Source organism: Eptatretus burgeri, chromosome 4, assembly GCF_056783735.1.
Source record: "Eptatretus burgeri isolate ZD-2024b chromosome 4, Ebu_testis_v1, whole genome shotgun sequence".
Lineage (NCBI taxonomy): Eukaryota > Metazoa > Chordata > Myxini > Myxiniformes > Myxinidae > Eptatretus > Eptatretus burgeri.
Genome location: NC_140964.1, coordinates 125,290,994 through 125,308,105, shown reverse-complemented (window position 1 = coordinate 125,308,105; position 17,112 = coordinate 125,290,994). Strand labels below are relative to the sequence as shown.

Sequence of the window (17,112 nt, the reverse complement as noted above, 5' to 3'; positions counted from 1 at the left end):
TAGAGTATAGTATAGTATGGCATCATATATTATGGTATGGTGTAGTAAGCTGTGGTATAATATAGTATAGCATTGTAGAGTATAGTATCGTCTGGTGGAGTATGGTATGGAATCACATATCATGGTATAGTATGGTATGATATAATGTACAGTATGGTATATTATGGTATGGTGGAGTATAGTATAGCATTGTATCATATAGTATGGTATGGTATGGTATGGTATAATATGGTATTGCATGATAGAGTATGGCATGTATAGTATGGTATGGTGTAGTGTCTGGTATACCAAAGTATAGCATGGTAGAGTGTAGTATAGTATGCTGTGGTATAATATTGTATAGCATGGTAGAGTATAGTATAGTCTGGTAGATTATGGCATGGAATCACATATTATGGTAGAGTGTAGTATGATATGATATTGGATAGCATGGTAGAGTATAGTATGATATAGTGTAATATTGTATCGCATGGTATGGTATACAATAGTACTGTACAGTATAGCACGGTCAAGTATAATATGCTATGATATGGTATGGTTTGGTATACTTTAAAATGTTATCGTTTCGTATTGTTTGGTGTGGTATTGTATGGAATGGTAAAATATTGTGCAGTATGATATGGCATGGTATAATATAGTATAGCATGGTATAGTATATTATGGTATGGTAAAATATAGTGCAGCATGGTGTCGTATAGTATAGTATGGTATGGTATAATACAGTATGGTATGGTATCGTATAATATAAAATGGTATCGTTTCGTATAGTTTGGTATGGTATAGTATAGGTTAGTATGGTATAGTATAATATAGGACAGCATGGTATAATATAGTATAGTTTTGTATAGTATGGTATAATATAGTACAGCATGGTATAGTATTGTGTAGTATGGTGTAATATAGTATAGCATGGTATGTTATGGTATGCTATAATATTGTATAACATGGGATACTATAGTAGAGTATGGTATATTTAATATAGTACAGCAATGTATGTTATAGTATATTATAGTATGTTATTGTATAGCATGGAAGAGTATAGTATATCATGGTATAGTATGGTGTGGTATTGTATGTATAGTATGGTGTGGTATAGTATGGTGTAGTATATTATGGTATAGTATTGTGTGGAAAAGTATGGTATAGTATGGTGTGGTATAGTATAGTATGGTATGGTATGGTATAGTATGGTGTGGTATAATATAGTATAGTATGGCATAGTAAGGTATGTTATGATATAGTATATTATAGTATAGCATGGTATAGTACAGTATATTGTGGTTTCGTATGTTATGTTATGGTATTGCATGGTACAGTATAGTACATTGTCGTATAGTGTATTATGTTCTGGTATCGTATGTTATAGTATAGAATGGTGGAGTTTCGTATATTGTGGTATAGTATAGTCTGGTATAATATTGTGTGGTACAGTATGGTGTGTATAGTATGGTATCGTTTGGTGTGGTATAGTATAGTATGGTGTGGTATAGTATGGTGTGGTGTAGTGTGGTATAGTATGGTGTGGAGTAGTATGGTATTGTATGGTGTGGTATAATATGGTATAGTATGGTGTGGTATAATATAATATAGTATGGTATGGTATAATACAGTATAGTATGATATGGTATAATATAAAATGGTATCATTTGTAGAGTTTGGTATGGTATGGTATCGTATAATATAGTATAGCATGGTATAATATAGTACAGCATGGTGAAGTATAGTATGGAATGGTATGGTGTATTATCATATAGCATGGTATGTTATAGTATGGTTTGGGATAATATAGTAGAGTATGGTATGTTATAATATAGTACAGCATGGTATGTTATAGTACAGCATGTTATAGTATAGCATGGTAGAGTATAGTATATTGTGGTATAGTATGTTATGGTATGGTATAGTATGTTGTAGTGCAGCATGGTAGAGTATAGTATATTGTGGTATAGTATGGTATGGTATAGTATGTTGTAGTGCAGCATGGTAGAGTATAGTAAATTGTAGTATAGTATGGTGTGGTGTAGTATGGTATAGTGCAGTATAGTATTGTATGGTATAGTATTGTATTGTATTGTATAGTGTGGTGTGGTATAGTATGGTATAGTATGGTGTGGTATAGTATTGTGTGGTATAGTATGGTATAGCATGGTGTGGTATAATATAGTTTAGCATGGTAGAGTATAGTATATTGTGGTATAGTATGTAATGGTATGGTATAGTATGTTATGGTATAGCATGGTAGAGGAAAGTATATTGTGGTATCATATGGTATAGTGTGGTATAGTGTGGTGTCATGTGGTATAGTATGGTGTGGTATAGTATGATATTGTATGGTGTGGTATATTATGGTATAGTATGGTGTGGTATTGTATGGTGTGGTATAGTATATTATAGTATTGCATGGTAGAGTATAGTATATTGTAGTATGGTGTGGTATAGTATGGTGTGGCATAGTATGATAGCATATGGTATAGTATGGTGTGGTATTGTATATTATCGTATGGTGTGGTATAGTATGATATAGTATGGTATGGTGTGGTATAGTATATTATAGTATGGTGTGGTATAGTATGGTGTGGTATAATGGAGTATAGCATGGGATAGTATCGTATAGTATGGTATGTTATGATATAGTACAGAATGGTATGTTATAGTATGGTATAGCATGTTATAGTATATTGTGGTATAGTATGTTATGGTATGGTATAGTATGTTATGGTATAGCATAGTACAGCATAGTATATTGTAGTATAGTATGTTATAGTATAGCATGGTAGAGTATTGTATATTGTGGGGTCATATGGTATAGTATATTGTAGTATGGTGTGGCATAGTATGATAGAGTATGATACCGTATGGTGTGGTGTAGTGTGGTGTCGTATATTATAGTATGGTGTGGTGTCGTATATTATAGTGTGGTATAGTATGGTGTGGTATCGTATGGCATGGTATAGTATGATGTATAGTATGATATAGTAGGTATGGTATGGTGTGGTATATTATAGTGTGGTATCATATGATATATTATGGTGTGGTATCATATGATATAGTGTGGAATAGTATGATATAGTATGGTGTGGTATAGTATGGTATAGTATGGTATGGTATGGCACGGTAGAGCATAGTATATTGTAGTATGGTGTGGTATAGTATGGCATTGTCTGATATAGTATGGTATCATATGGAATAGTATAGTGTGCTCTTGTATGGTATAGTATAATGTGGTCTTGTATGGTATCGTATGGTGTAGTATAGTATGATATAGTATGGTGTGGTGTTGTATGGTATAGTGTGGTGTAGTATATTATATATATATATATATATATATATATATATATATATATGTATATGTATATGTATATGTATATATATATATATATATATATATATATATATATATATATATATATATATATATATATATATATATATATATATATATATATATGTTTGTATATTAATAGTAAGGCATGGTAGAGAATAGTATATTGTTGTGTTGTGTGGTAAAGTATGGTGTGGTATAGTATGGTGTAGTATATTATAGAATAGTATAGCATGGTAGAGTATAGTATATTGTGGTGTCATATAGTATATTATAGTATAGCATGATAGAGTATAGTATATTGTCGTATGGTGTGGTATATTATGGTGTCGTATGGTGTGGCATAGTATGATAGAGTATGATGTAGTATGGTGTGGTGTGGTATGGTGTGGTTTAGTATGATATAGTATGGTGTGGTATCATGTGGTATAGTATGATATAGTATGGTATAGTATAGTATGGTGTGGTAAAGTATGTGAGAGAAAGGGTAATATGGGTCCGTCCGTCCGTTCACAATGAAGTTGAAGCGAGAGATCCAGTCATTATTGATCCTGATAGAGGTCGATGAGACGTTCACGATGGTATGACTTTCAAGGTCACCGAAGGTCAAGGTCAAGGTCACGAGGCCTTTTAAGTTGCGAAAATGACGATTTTCAAATTCAATGTCCTCCGCCATTTCTCAAGCGATCTTGAATTTGATTGTGGCATATGATTCTATGGGACAATATCTAAATTTTGATCATGCCGGATTTTTGATATTCGCTTTCGTTTTCGTGTCACGTGACTTCAAAGTTGGCCAAAAAAGGCGAAAATGACGATTTTCAAAATCTATCTCCTCCTACATTTCTCAAGCAATCTTGAATTTGATTGTGGCATATGAATCTATGGGACAATATCTAAATTTGGTCGGGCCAGATTTTCGAATTTCACTTTCGTTTTCGCGTCACGTGACTTCAAACTTTGCAAAAACTGCCCTACCTTCAGGAGGCTATATATGCTCTACTGGGCATGGTAAAAGTTAGTGAATGGTGTCATTGCATAGCAGCTGACCTTGTATATTATATTTATACATTTTCTGCCGAAGGTGCAAAAGTTTCAAAACCCGAAATGTAAACGTCGGCATTTATTTTCAAAATATAATTTCGTGCACGTGCGCCAAAATGCCGAGTCATCTTTAACCAAACTGCGCAGTTCGAGCTGCGCAGTGGAGCTGTGCAGTTGAGCTGCGCAGTAGTCTTCGGTCATAACTGAACATTGAGAACGTGTGGTATTATTTCTCACAGAGATGACCGTCACTCCCACACGGGGGTAATTTTATAGTATAGCATGGTAGAATGTCGTATATTGTAGTATGGCATGGTAGAGTATAGTATATTATAGTATAGCATGGGTAGTGTATAGTATATTATAGTATAGCAGAGTAGAGTATAGTATATTATAGATAGCATGGTCGAGTATAGTATATTATAGTGTAGCATGGTATAGTATATTATAGTGTAGCATGGTATAGTATATTATAGTATAGCATGGTGGAGTATAGTATATTATAGTATAGCATGGTAGAGTGTAGTATATTGTGTGGTTCGTATCCGACCAATGTACTGTACTCTGGGTTCCGGAGCGTTGATTCTGCCGAAGCAGTTTCTTGGCCAGGAGTCCTGCTGAGCGGTTTGCCATTGCTCCCCCAGCAGTAGTTGGGGCAGGAATTTGTGATTTGTTCATGATGCCGGCGATAGCTCGTCTACTCTTCGTGAAGGACACTATGTGATCTTTAACATCTATAAACGATGAATGCCAGAAGATGGGGGATATGAGGCCCAGTTGATAAACATCCATCTGACGGACCGAGCACACAGATTGAACACTCACCCGGCCTGTGAAACATCGCGATGACAAGTTATAGCTGGGTCGGAATTCGAACCCAGGATAGACAGCTTAATTAGAGGCGAGTGTGTGTACCTCTGTTACTAAGCCATTCTTCCTGCTAGCTCACCTTCACATTACTTACCTTATAAAGTAATATTGTACGATCAATATGGAGGATGATCAATAATGGAATATTGTTGTCGGATAATAATAATAATAATGTGTATAAGGAAATGTAGAGGTGGTTTTACGAATTTTCCTCCAAGAATGGTCGCCCAAAACAGCTCGGTCTGGATTCGAACTGAAGTTCAGGCTGGATCGCAGTTTGAACACACAGTCAAATGTTTTATGCAACACGGAGAACGTGGGATGAAATACAGAATTACTCGTTGATAACAAAGGTCATGCGGTTGGAAAAGTGGAAGGGCCGCTGCGCATTTGCGCGATAGATGAAAAAGGGGGTGGTAGGGGTAGGCGGGAGGGGGTGTATGTACATAGTCTCCGGTGGGGGTAAAGTACACACCGACACCCTTCATATGCGGCCGCTTGTTAGAGCCAGAGGCATAAACCTGGGATTGATGCGGGGGCGGAGGACAGGGACTGGACAGGGACGGATCCTTGGGGAGGGAGAAGAGGCAATAGGCAACGGAAACACAGGCCGAGTGGAAAATCGGAGCGAGTTACAAAAGGGGGACATCAGTGGAAGAAGCCAACAAAGGTGCGCGCGGCGCAAGTGCTCCGGAGAACCGAGCGGTGTTGGTCAACCACAAAAAGGATCTCCAATTCCACGGGACCATCAATTGGAAGGGCCACGGCGCTCCGACGTATGCTTTAGGAGCGCGCATTCCGACGGCGGAGGCTGTTAATTGCCCCGCGCTCTCGTGAAGCAGCTTCGTCGATGAACCTCGACGTGCCGGGGAATATGTAGCGTTTGGTACGGGTGGATGGACAGGGCGAGGCGTGCAGGCTCAGGGTGGGGAAGAAGGAGGAAGTGGGGGTGGGGGGGGCTGGAGGGGAGCGGGGGAAATGAGCGCACGCTTTCCGGAGACTGCCCCCTAACGGCTTGCTACACCAACTTATTGGGCTTTTCTTCCTGGAACTCGACAATTATTGAGCGTCATACCATCAACTCACCTGTGGCCTACTTTTTGTTCCACTAACACGCTTCCCCGCTGGTTCCGCAATTGGTTCTGTAATTCATACCAACCGAACGAACAAAAAGCTCCTTTTCTGAAGTTTCCCGATTTCTTCGGGTGGTTGGAATTTCTGGGCTGCACTTGTCCGACCGAAGGTGTCGTCCTCTGACCTGGCCACTAAACGACTGGACAATTTCGTCACACGTGATGCTTCGACTTGTCTCCTTCACACAATCGGACTCGACGGAGGCGCAGAATCTCAGAGCACGCCGTCCTTCCATCGGACTTTAAGCCGGCTGTCACGTCTGCACTCAAGGAGTTCAAAAGCTCCCATGACATGTTTTGCAAACATAACGTCTTTTGGATCATATGCCATTATTTTTCTATCATCTGTCGAGCAGTCCATAGGGTTGACTGTTATACCATTCCTCGATGGTCTGCAACCCCTTCGAACACGTCCCTAGTTTGGAGCAGCCAATTTGCTCTTCCTCCGATCGCACATTGGTGCCAAGTCATTGCTTTCCCCTCGAGATTTCTTGGAGCATCCTTTGAGCTGCCATCTAGTCTATACCCTGGTGGGTGAGCAAGAAGGGCGGGTTCAGGATAGCCGTGGTGACGGCAGGAATGGGAGGGGGGTTGTTGAAAGAAGAGGGGGAAATACATGGAGAGTGTAGGAGGGGGTACGTGTTGGGATCAAGCACAAGTCGGTGATCATCTGGTACAATCGTGCCCTGAAACCTGTTTGCAGATCCGCGCAGTCTCCCTGCAAATGTTCTTCGGACGTTGATCGCCGAGAAATGTTAGATTTGGAGATCGCGACGCGCGTCCCAAAAGCGCCTCCTTCACTGCAGCGGGGAAGCGTGTTGATCGCCCGACGTCCTTTCGAGCTCCATTGCGCTGCGCGGACGCTCGGTCGGGGTTCCGCGGGGTCCAAAGGAGCGCAGGAACGAGAATCCAAGCGCGCTTCTGCAGGCGCTGGGACGGGCGTGCAGGAGGGACATCTAGAGCACGGTGACCTGCGGGGCTAGCTGCGAGTCTCGAAGGTCTATCAGTACACGGTATCGGGATCTGGAGGAGCGGCCGTGAAGTGCCTGCGGGAGATGTGAAAGGACGTGCAGTCAGAGTCTCCGGTGTACAGGTATACGGCCCAGATTGTCCACGCGTGCAGGCATCGGGGAGTTTGGGGGGTGGGGGGATATTATTACAGGTGGGAGCAATGTGGACCCCTCTTGGTGGTGTCGTTGGTCCGTCCGCTCGGGATGTTGCTTAAAAACATGTAGTCGGTTAAAAGTATTGAGTGTACATGGTGCTGCTGATAGCCGGTCTTCGTGGTCGATATCGAGAAGACCCAATTAAGGAATATAACGTTTCATAAATTGTAAGAGATAGACAATGTCTACGTGTCAAGTCTGTCGATCTGTGCCTACAATTAGGACCTCTTGTAGTTGATGCTTTGATTCGTGCGGAGCTATCGGCTCGGGTTGTGCTGTCCGTGCATCCCCGACGTTTTCGCTGTTGGAAACGCGCTGTCGCTTCGCGGAAAGGAAGAAGCGCCGTCTCAAATACCCTGCTGTCCACTGCGGTTCAACCGCAGTTATCAATAACGTCACCACGGCCTTTGCGGTGGTGAGACTGTGGACCATATCAGGGGCCCAGCACATCCACGAAGACCACCGTGTGTGTGATGGATGATGTAACATCAAACGGTGTGTGTGTGTGTGTGTGTGTGTGTGTGTGTGTGTGTGTGTGTGTGTGTGTGTGTGTGTGTGTGTGTGTGTGTGTGTGTGTGTGTGTGTGTGTGTGATCCCCTTCTACACTTGTGTTGGATTGTCGGAATGGATTTATTTATCAACTTCGCCACCAAAGGTGGATGGAGGTTAGGTTTTCACATCTGTCTGTCTGCCTGTCTGTCTGTCTGTCTGTCTGTCTGTGAGCACGATATTTCAAAAAGTTATGGACAGATTCCGTCGAAATTTGGTGCACAGTTTGGGTGTGTGTGACAAGGACCAAATGATTCGATTTTGGTGAAGATCCGGATCTGAGTTTTTTTTTTTAAGTGATTCTTCACCATTGAGAGATAAGATAAGAACAAAATCAATACGGAGCACGATATCCCAAAAAATTGTGAACCGATTCGGATGAAACTTGGGTGTGTGACGAGCGCAAATCTCGTCGAATTTGGTGAAGATCCTGATGTGGATCAAGATGGGAGAATTAAAAAAAATATATTTTGAAAGTGATTCTTCATAATTGAGAAAAAATCCAAAAACGATATTATGTAGCACGATATTCCCAAAATTTATGGACGGATTCGGACGAAACTAGGCGGATGAGTTTCCGAGTGCCGTCCTGGTTTCTTTACGTTTCCATCTTGTCCATCCCATGCGTCCTTCTCTGCACCTCATTCCTTCCTGCACCCGTTGTTTGTCCAAGTCTACCTCTATTTTGTGCTTCAACTCTGTTGTTAGTGCCCCCCCCTCCCTCCTCCCTCTCTCTAGCGTTTCTTTTGTTCTGTTGTGTCTTGATCTATTCAGAGTTTGAGCTTCTAGTTCTTCCACGAGCCTCGACTGTGTGTGTGCAAAAGGAAAACACCGTGCCTTGTTCATTCGTAAACACACTGCACGTACCTTCGCTTGCACCTGCACAACCAGACAGAACCGCCACCACTTAACCGTCGTTTTGCTCCACTAACTTGCGAACCCCATCAAGAGTAATCCTTCAAACCACAGTCGAACGCTCTGATTCCTCCAGCAATCTGCGATTGCCAATGAACGTGCTCGCACTGCATGACCCCCAAACTACACGCGTCCGACACCTTGCCCACAGGAGGTTTCAGCACGACTAACATCATTCGGCCCATTCATGAGATTTTAAGTTTGAGAATAATTGTTAATTTGATGATAAAAAAAAAAGTTCCGAATGGTATTTCGAAACCCGAGCCGAGTTCGTCACTCAATTTTGCTCTGTTGTCAACGTTGCCACCGTCAGGACGCTTTCCAAGTCAATTAACGGAAAACACACACACACACACACACACACACACACACACACACACACACACACACACACACACACACACACACACACACACACACACACACACACACACACACACACACACACACACATACACATACACATACACATACACATACACATACACATACACATACACACACCTCGGTGATACCTGCGAGAGGAATCCCCGTGGGAACGTGACGCGTCCGGCCGTTCGTGCAGGAGAATGCGCGCGCGTGACGTTCGTTCATCCTCCGCATGGAGTTTTCAGGACGCGCAACGACCCCCGGACTCCATTCGAGTCGACCGTAAAAACGGCGGTTCTGACGGCGTACGGTCACCGTTCCCAGCGAACAACCACCGCAGGATGGCGCTGGGTTCGATTCCCGACGCGACTGTGAATGACATCTGATTATGGGTGTTGCATCACAAAGAACGCCGTCCCCTCGGATGGACCCCGGTAGACCGTGGACGTTAATACGGCTGTCTCACCTGCTCGCATTAGCCGGCCCACCTTATTGACTCCATAGTCCACGGTGTCGTCCTTCGCGAAGACCAATCGAGTGATCCGTCGCCAGCACCCAGGAACAAATTACAAATTCCTGCCCAAATCTCCTTCGATCGAACGTCATGCCTGGCAAGCCGGTTTGTGAAAGACTTTGGGTGAAAACTTTCTTCCGACCGACCGTTCAATAAGGTGGCAACAATTGGGGCCGTTTGTAAAGAACAAGAAGAGGAGGTATGTTATATAATAATATAAACACTGTCGCCTATCCAGTCTCTGTTGAAAGTGCAGCACTGTATGAAAAACTCAGCAAGGTCTGAACTTTTCATCAACGTATTGAACACGGATGTCCGTGCTGGTTAGCTGCGTACACCCCCTTTGTGCCCGCAAGTAGTATTGTAATATTGCAATAGTAGTGTACTACATTCATAATTTCACACCACACCACACCACACCACACACACACACACACACACACACACACACACACACACACACACACACACACACACACACACACACACACACACACACACACACACACACACACACACACACACACACACACACACACACACACACACACACAGTGTGGCAACCTCTCTTGTTGGAAAATGAAGTGGAACGGCTCCTCTGTGATCAGACACATGAGGCATCCGTTTTCTGTCATGATAATTACCAGGAGACCATTTCCTTTCGTTGTACTACATAGCGGACACCAGACACAAAAGGGTTAATGCTTTGTACTCGACTTATAATACTGAGTTTCTGTGTGACCAGGTCGAGGCTCATGGTGGACATGTTCAATCATTCCGTGTGCAGTCCCTGTACTTGTGTGTATGTATGGAAGTATCATGTATGTATGAGTATGTGTGTATGTATCATTTCTGTTGTATGTGTGCATGTATCATTTCTGTTGGTACGATTATGTTGGTATTATTGTATCTTGTATGTTAGTACAAGTATGTATGTATGCATGTTACTATGTTGGTGCAAGTATTAATTATGCATGTATGCATCATCTATGTATGTTCGTACGATTGTATGTATGTGAGTACAAGTATGTTTGTAAAGTATGTGTGTGTATTCATTAGAATGAGTATGTATGTGTGCGTATGTATGCATGTTCGAGTATATGTGCATGCATCATATATGTTAGTACGAGTGTGTATGTATGCATGATGGTACGAGTACGTATGTATGCATGCATGCATGTTAGCACGAGTGTATGTGTCATGTATGGTAGTATGAGTATGCATGCATGTATCATGTATGGTGTGACGTGTATGTATTTGTGGGTATGTATGCCTACTAGTACAAGTATGGAGGTATGCATGTTAGTACAAGTATGCATGTGTCATGTATGTAAGTATGAATACGTATGCATGTTAGTAAGAGTATGATGTATGCATGTGTCATGTATGTATGGATCATGTTTGTCAGTTACTACGAGTATGAATGTTTGTATCTATATGAATGTATGAGTATGTATTTATGTCGGTATACATGTATCATGAATGTTAGTATGAGTATGCATGCATCATGAATGTTATTATGAGTGTCTGCATGTTAGTTTTAGTATATGTATGTATGCATGCATACATGCATCATGTATGGTGTGACGTGTATGTGCGTATGTATGTGAGTACAGTATGTATGTATGCAGTGACACATGACTCGTAGTATGTATCATGTATTTATTCATTGTCAGGTCAGGTTAGATTAGATCTGTGAATTGCTACAGGTACCATGTAAACCTGTACTAACCTGTTCCATGGTCAGGCTGTCGGCGACGAAACCGTCTCCCCTGCCAGGTTTCCTGGTGAGGAGCGTGTATGGATTTGGACACCCAGCAGAATTAAAAACAAAACCTGTCAAAGGACGGAGGAGCTCATTGTGAGCCAACGGCCATCCACATCTGATGCTCAACTGTGTCTGTGGATGACCTCCTGCAGCTGGGTTACATTTTTTCAGGAGGTTGGTGGCAGGATTTGCACTCTGGCCACCTCAAAACACACAAAAACCGCAAAGAAAACTGAAAACCCACTTTGTGGGAGTGACTCCGGTGCAGCTGCCCTTCGCAGGGCAGCTCTCCAGATGATAGGATTGGGGCAAAGCCTTCAGGACCCCCCATTCTTTCATGATAGGAGGAAAAGCATGGAGTAACCTCACTGGAACAGATTGCGGTGGTGTGTGTCGGCGTGGTGCTGAGGTGTCATCCACTAGACTGTGGTCTGCTTGGGTTAACCTGAGGCGGTCCCTTCGGGTGGGTGCCTTGAATGTCCTATCCCTAAGAGAGGATGATCACCTGTCTCTGCTATCATCTGAGCTCATGCGTTTGGATATCGGTATTGCAGCACTCTCTGAGGTTCGGAGACCGGATAGTGATGAGATCAAGGTGGGGGTTCCACCCACTACTGGTCTGATCGCTCTGATGATTACCATGCCCAAGGAGTTGCTGTAGCTGTGTCCAATAAGCTGGCGAACATGATAATTGAGGTAACACTGGTCAACAAGCATATTTTGAGACTGAGGATGCATCACTACTTGGGTGCCATTTCTGTGGTCTCTGTATATGCTCCGACGAAGGCGAGTCATCTCACCGTGAAGGACACATTCTATGCCGTGCTTGAGTCTGTGGTTGATCAGTGCCCCAGGCGAGATACTCTTCTCGTCTTGGGGGATTTCAATGCATCGACTGGAACTGATAGGGATGGTTATGAAACATGTGTTGGTCCCCATTGGTCTGGAACTGTGAACCAGAATAGCACAAATTTCCTTGACTTTGCAAGGAGTTGTGGACTGAGGGTGGCTGGTTCATGGTTTCAGTGCCCACAGGCTCATTGCTGGACTTGATATTCCAATGCTGGCAGTGTGGCAAAGGAGATTGACCATGTGCTCGCTGGTCGCTGGAGGATGATTCAGAACTGCAGGGTCTACCGGAGTGCTCAGTTCCGCAATACTGTGGTTGATCAAACCTTGTGGTAGCAACTCTGAAGTTGCAGCATAAAATCTGGGAGAATGGCACCATTCTAGCCGAGGCTGGATGTTGGCAAGCTCAGAGATGAGAGGGTAGCTGAGGAGCCTGCGAACAGGCTGAGTGGGGATTTGGGGGTTCTGAGTGTTTTGTGGAATCCTGAAAAGTTGTGGAGTGCCTTCAAAACTGCCATCCTTGATGTTGCTGGTCGATGTCTTCAGACACACCATTAGGTGAAGATGAACTTTGTCTTCCAAGGGATACTGGGTACCATAAACCAGAGTACCAGGGCCAAGCTTATTGGCAGAGCTGAGCTGTTCAGGCACTTGAGGCATAAAACTGTACGTGCGATGAGAGTGGACATGGAGGCCTATGCGCGAGGAATCTGTGAGGGGGTAGAGCATCACCTGTGGTCAAGTGATTCTCGTCCTGCTTGCAGAGGAATTTGTACTCGGTGTACCGCAGTTAGAGTGGAGGGTGGTGGGCTCTTGACAGAGGTGTCTGAAGTGAAGGCCCACTAGGCTGGTTACCTTGAGTAGTTGTACCAGGCTGTCCCACCAGCTTTTGAGTTGGATATCAGGGGTGTAGCGATCCCTATTGCTGATCCTCCGATCAACTGTAAACCACATTCGTTTGTGGAAACACAGGCTGCTGCAAACCGGTTGAAAGAGGGGTAAAGCTTTTTGATTCTGTGGCATTTATGCTGAACTTCTCAAGGCTTGTGGAAATGCTGTACTCGTGTCGTTGCATGCAGTTCTGTGCTCTGTTTGGAACACACGCATCATCCCAACTGACTGGAAGAGGGGCTTTGTTGTCCCTCTCTGAAAAGGGAAGGGTGATCACTAGGACTGCAACAACTACCGAAGCGTGATGCTGTGCTTAGTTCTGGGCAAAGTCTTTGCTCAGATAATTCTTGATAGGGTCCGCCACCATCTGCTTGAACACCAATGCCCAGAGCAGTCGGGCTTTACACTAAAGAGGTCAACGATTAACCGTATCCTTGCTCTTCAGGTCCTCACCGAACACAGATGAGAGTTTTGGCCGGGGCTGCTCACAGCCTATGTTGATCTCTGTAAAGCATTTGATTCACTGAATCTGGATGCCCTCTGGAGGATTCTTGGTCTTCAGGTGGTACCACCCAAGCTGATCAATTTGATGTCTGAACTACACTCTGGAAGTGAGAGTGCTGGGAGGTGTGATGTGGTCCTGTCAGTACCTATGCAGGAGGATGAAAGCCCGATTCTTTAAGTCCTTGGTGCTTCCAGTCTTGCTTTACGTATGTGAGACTTGGACTCGGACCAAGCATCTGAGATGGAGGCTTTACTTCTTCAGTAACAGGTCTCTTCGGAGAATACTTGGCTCTCGCTAGTCAGACTTTGTGTCCAACAAGTGGTTCATGAGAGACACTCGGATGAGATTGATTACCTGTGTCAGCTGCGGTTCGTTTTTTTTCGTTTTCGTGGTTCGTTTTCGTGATGCTGATCCTGCTCACAAGATTCTCTCAGCGAGGGAGCTTCGTGAGTGGAGGATGCCAACGAGCCGACGACATGCCTCGTGGTTGCAGCTGGTTGATCGGCATCTCAAGGAGATGGGGATGGGCCAGGCATCTGCCTGGGGGATGGCCATACGGAGGCCCCTGGAGTACGGGCGGAAAGTGGACGCAGCGACGCGCTGCTCCGACGCATGCTCCCATACCTGACCTGACAGCATGTATGTATGATTATGAACGCATGTGTGTATGCATGTATCATGTATGTTAGGACGAGTGTGATGGGTGCATGTATCATGTAGGTATGTATGCATGCCATGTATTTATGTAGGTTAGTATGAGTATGTCTGCTTTTATGTATGGTAGTAAGAGTATGTATGTATGTACGATCAGGACGCATGTATGTATGGTATGTATGGAAGTATCATGTATATATATATATATATATATATATATATATATATATATATATATATATATATATATATATATATAGATATATATATATATATATATATATATATATATATATATATATATATATATATATATATATATATTTATAAATATATATATATATATATATATATATATATATATATATATATATATATATATATATATATATACATATATACATATATATATATATATATATACATATATACACATATATACATATATATACATATATATATATATATATATATATATATATATATATATATATATATATATATATATACATATATATATATATATATATATATATATATATATATACATATATACATATATACATATATACATATATATATATATACATATATATATATATATATATATATATATATATATATATATATATATATATATATATATATATGCCTGGTGTTGGCTTAATGGTTAGAATGCTGGGTTTTGGGATCTAAGTAAGGGGCCGTGAGTTCAAATCGCACTTGCTGTTGAATTAATACCAGGTGGGGGTAATTCTGCCTGTCATCCTTCCGAAGTCGGGATAATGAGTACCAGCTTGCTGGTATCCTGTGTTTGAGTGGCGACCTGTCCAGGATTGTACCCAATAGCCAAGGACACTGCTAAGGCAGCACCAATGTTCTTCACAGAGTATGGTCCCAATGTATGGATGTATATATGTGTATATATATATATATATATATATATATATATATATATATATATATATATATATATATATGTTGTATTTGTATGTACACCCCTTTTTCGGATGGCTCACATGTTGAAACGCAGCATAAGTAATGGTGTTTCTGCAGCTCGGTGCTGTGACGTGTACACAAACCATTTATAATATATCAAACATCCTCTCTTTTCGAGGTTTACGAGTTCGTTTTTTACCTTTCAATTTTTACACATTTCGCTTCCAATTTACCGGCTATATTTATGTCGAAAAGACGAAGAAGGCATGAAGTCTGAAGGAAAGCCACGATGCAAACTGCTCAACTGGAAAGTTTATTTTATGACGTCATATTTGGCAATTCTCGGTCATGGACATTCATTTTTTGGGCTCCTGAGTTTGACTTCACCGGCGGATCTTCTGTACTGATAATCTCTTGACTGCAGGTTCAAATTCTGAACCCACTGAGAAGGCAATGACAAACTACCCAGTGTTTTTTGTCGCCCGGGAAGCTGTTTCGGCAGCGACATCATCCTCGGTGCCTGGGGCTTGCCGTGGGGCAGATAACTCATGATGATGATACATTTTATTACTTTGTACTGCACTGCACGATAAGACGATAAAAAAAAAAAAAATAGGAACGGTGGATTTATTTTTCATTTCAGCATTCTGCCACGACGTAAGAAAAAAGATTCATCCTCAATCCTCTGGAAATGAGGTAGTGTTGATCTGAACAACTGGACCACATGGATCATCTTGACTGGTGTATATCTGGTAGAAAATGACTGTCTTTTTACAATGATATTTAAAGAAACCATTCAGCTTCATGTACAGATCTCCCTGCAATTTCAAGATCTCCATCGTTGTATATCTGTCGCTCAGGATTCCTTCAGATCATCATTGACACTGAATTAAGATTTGCAGCCCAGAGATCTGTTCAACACAGCCTGATTGTATCCTACAAAACTAATGTTCACCCCAGAGTACATCAACACCACCTGGAGTCAAAAAAACAAAAACATTTCCATCTGAATCAAATTGCATCATCGTTCATTAGGAACCTTGGAGTGTGGCACACTCACCTCTGAGCAGTCTAGATTGAGTTTACATCACATTCTCCATCAATTCGTTCTGCGTATTAAGTGATTACTTTGGGGGAAAAAAACAAGAAATAAGAGAGATTTTATGTTTACCTTCATCCATATCTACTGCAGTAAAATCAAAAGTTTCCTTTATCATTGTGCGGATAAATTGAGAAAACAATTGTTTGTGCTTTTATCAACTTTTCTTGAGCGAACAGTCGGCTTAATGTATGGCATGGCACAAGGCTTCGTTCCAATCGGAGCCGAGAAAGAAAACACTTGTTTATTGCTTTTGACAAGTCCTTGATGATTTAAAAATTTCATTGATCTTCTTATCTCGACTGTTCCTGGTGCTTGTTCAAGACTGACCGGCCGGGAAGATCAATGAGCCCTCGTGGAATATGATAGATCACCTGTGGATGTAACAATTTTTCCGATACCCATTTGATGTGCGAGGTAGTTTGGTGAGGATTTCGGATATTTAGCTGCATTTCGTGTGTGTGTGTATGTGTGTGTATGTGTGTGTGTGTGTGTGTGTGTGTGTGTGTGTGTGTGTGTGTGTGT

General features: G+C 42.0%; 1 protein-coding gene and 1 pseudogene across 5 annotated transcripts in view; one reads left to right on the top strand and one right to left on the bottom strand.

Moving 5' to 3' along the window:
* Positions 1 to 2,147, bottom strand: part of LOC147029040 (uncharacterized) — a 3,418-nt pseudogene extending 1,271 nt beyond the window's left edge.
* Positions 1 to 17,112, top strand: part of LOC147029038 (uncharacterized) — a 207,171-nt gene that overhangs the window by 78,712 nt on the left and 111,347 nt on the right. For 2 of the 5 annotated variants that reach the window (XM_085879942.1, XM_085879939.1), the window contains exon 1: positions 6,297 to 7,462. The exons of 2 other annotated variants lie outside the window; for them this stretch is intronic. The gene's annotated coding sequence lies outside the window, so the exon portion shown is untranslated. Of the gene's footprint in view, positions 1 to 6,296; positions 7,463 to 17,112 lie in introns of those variants that run through there. One more of the 5 variants, XM_085879943.1, reaches the window with a different exon arrangement.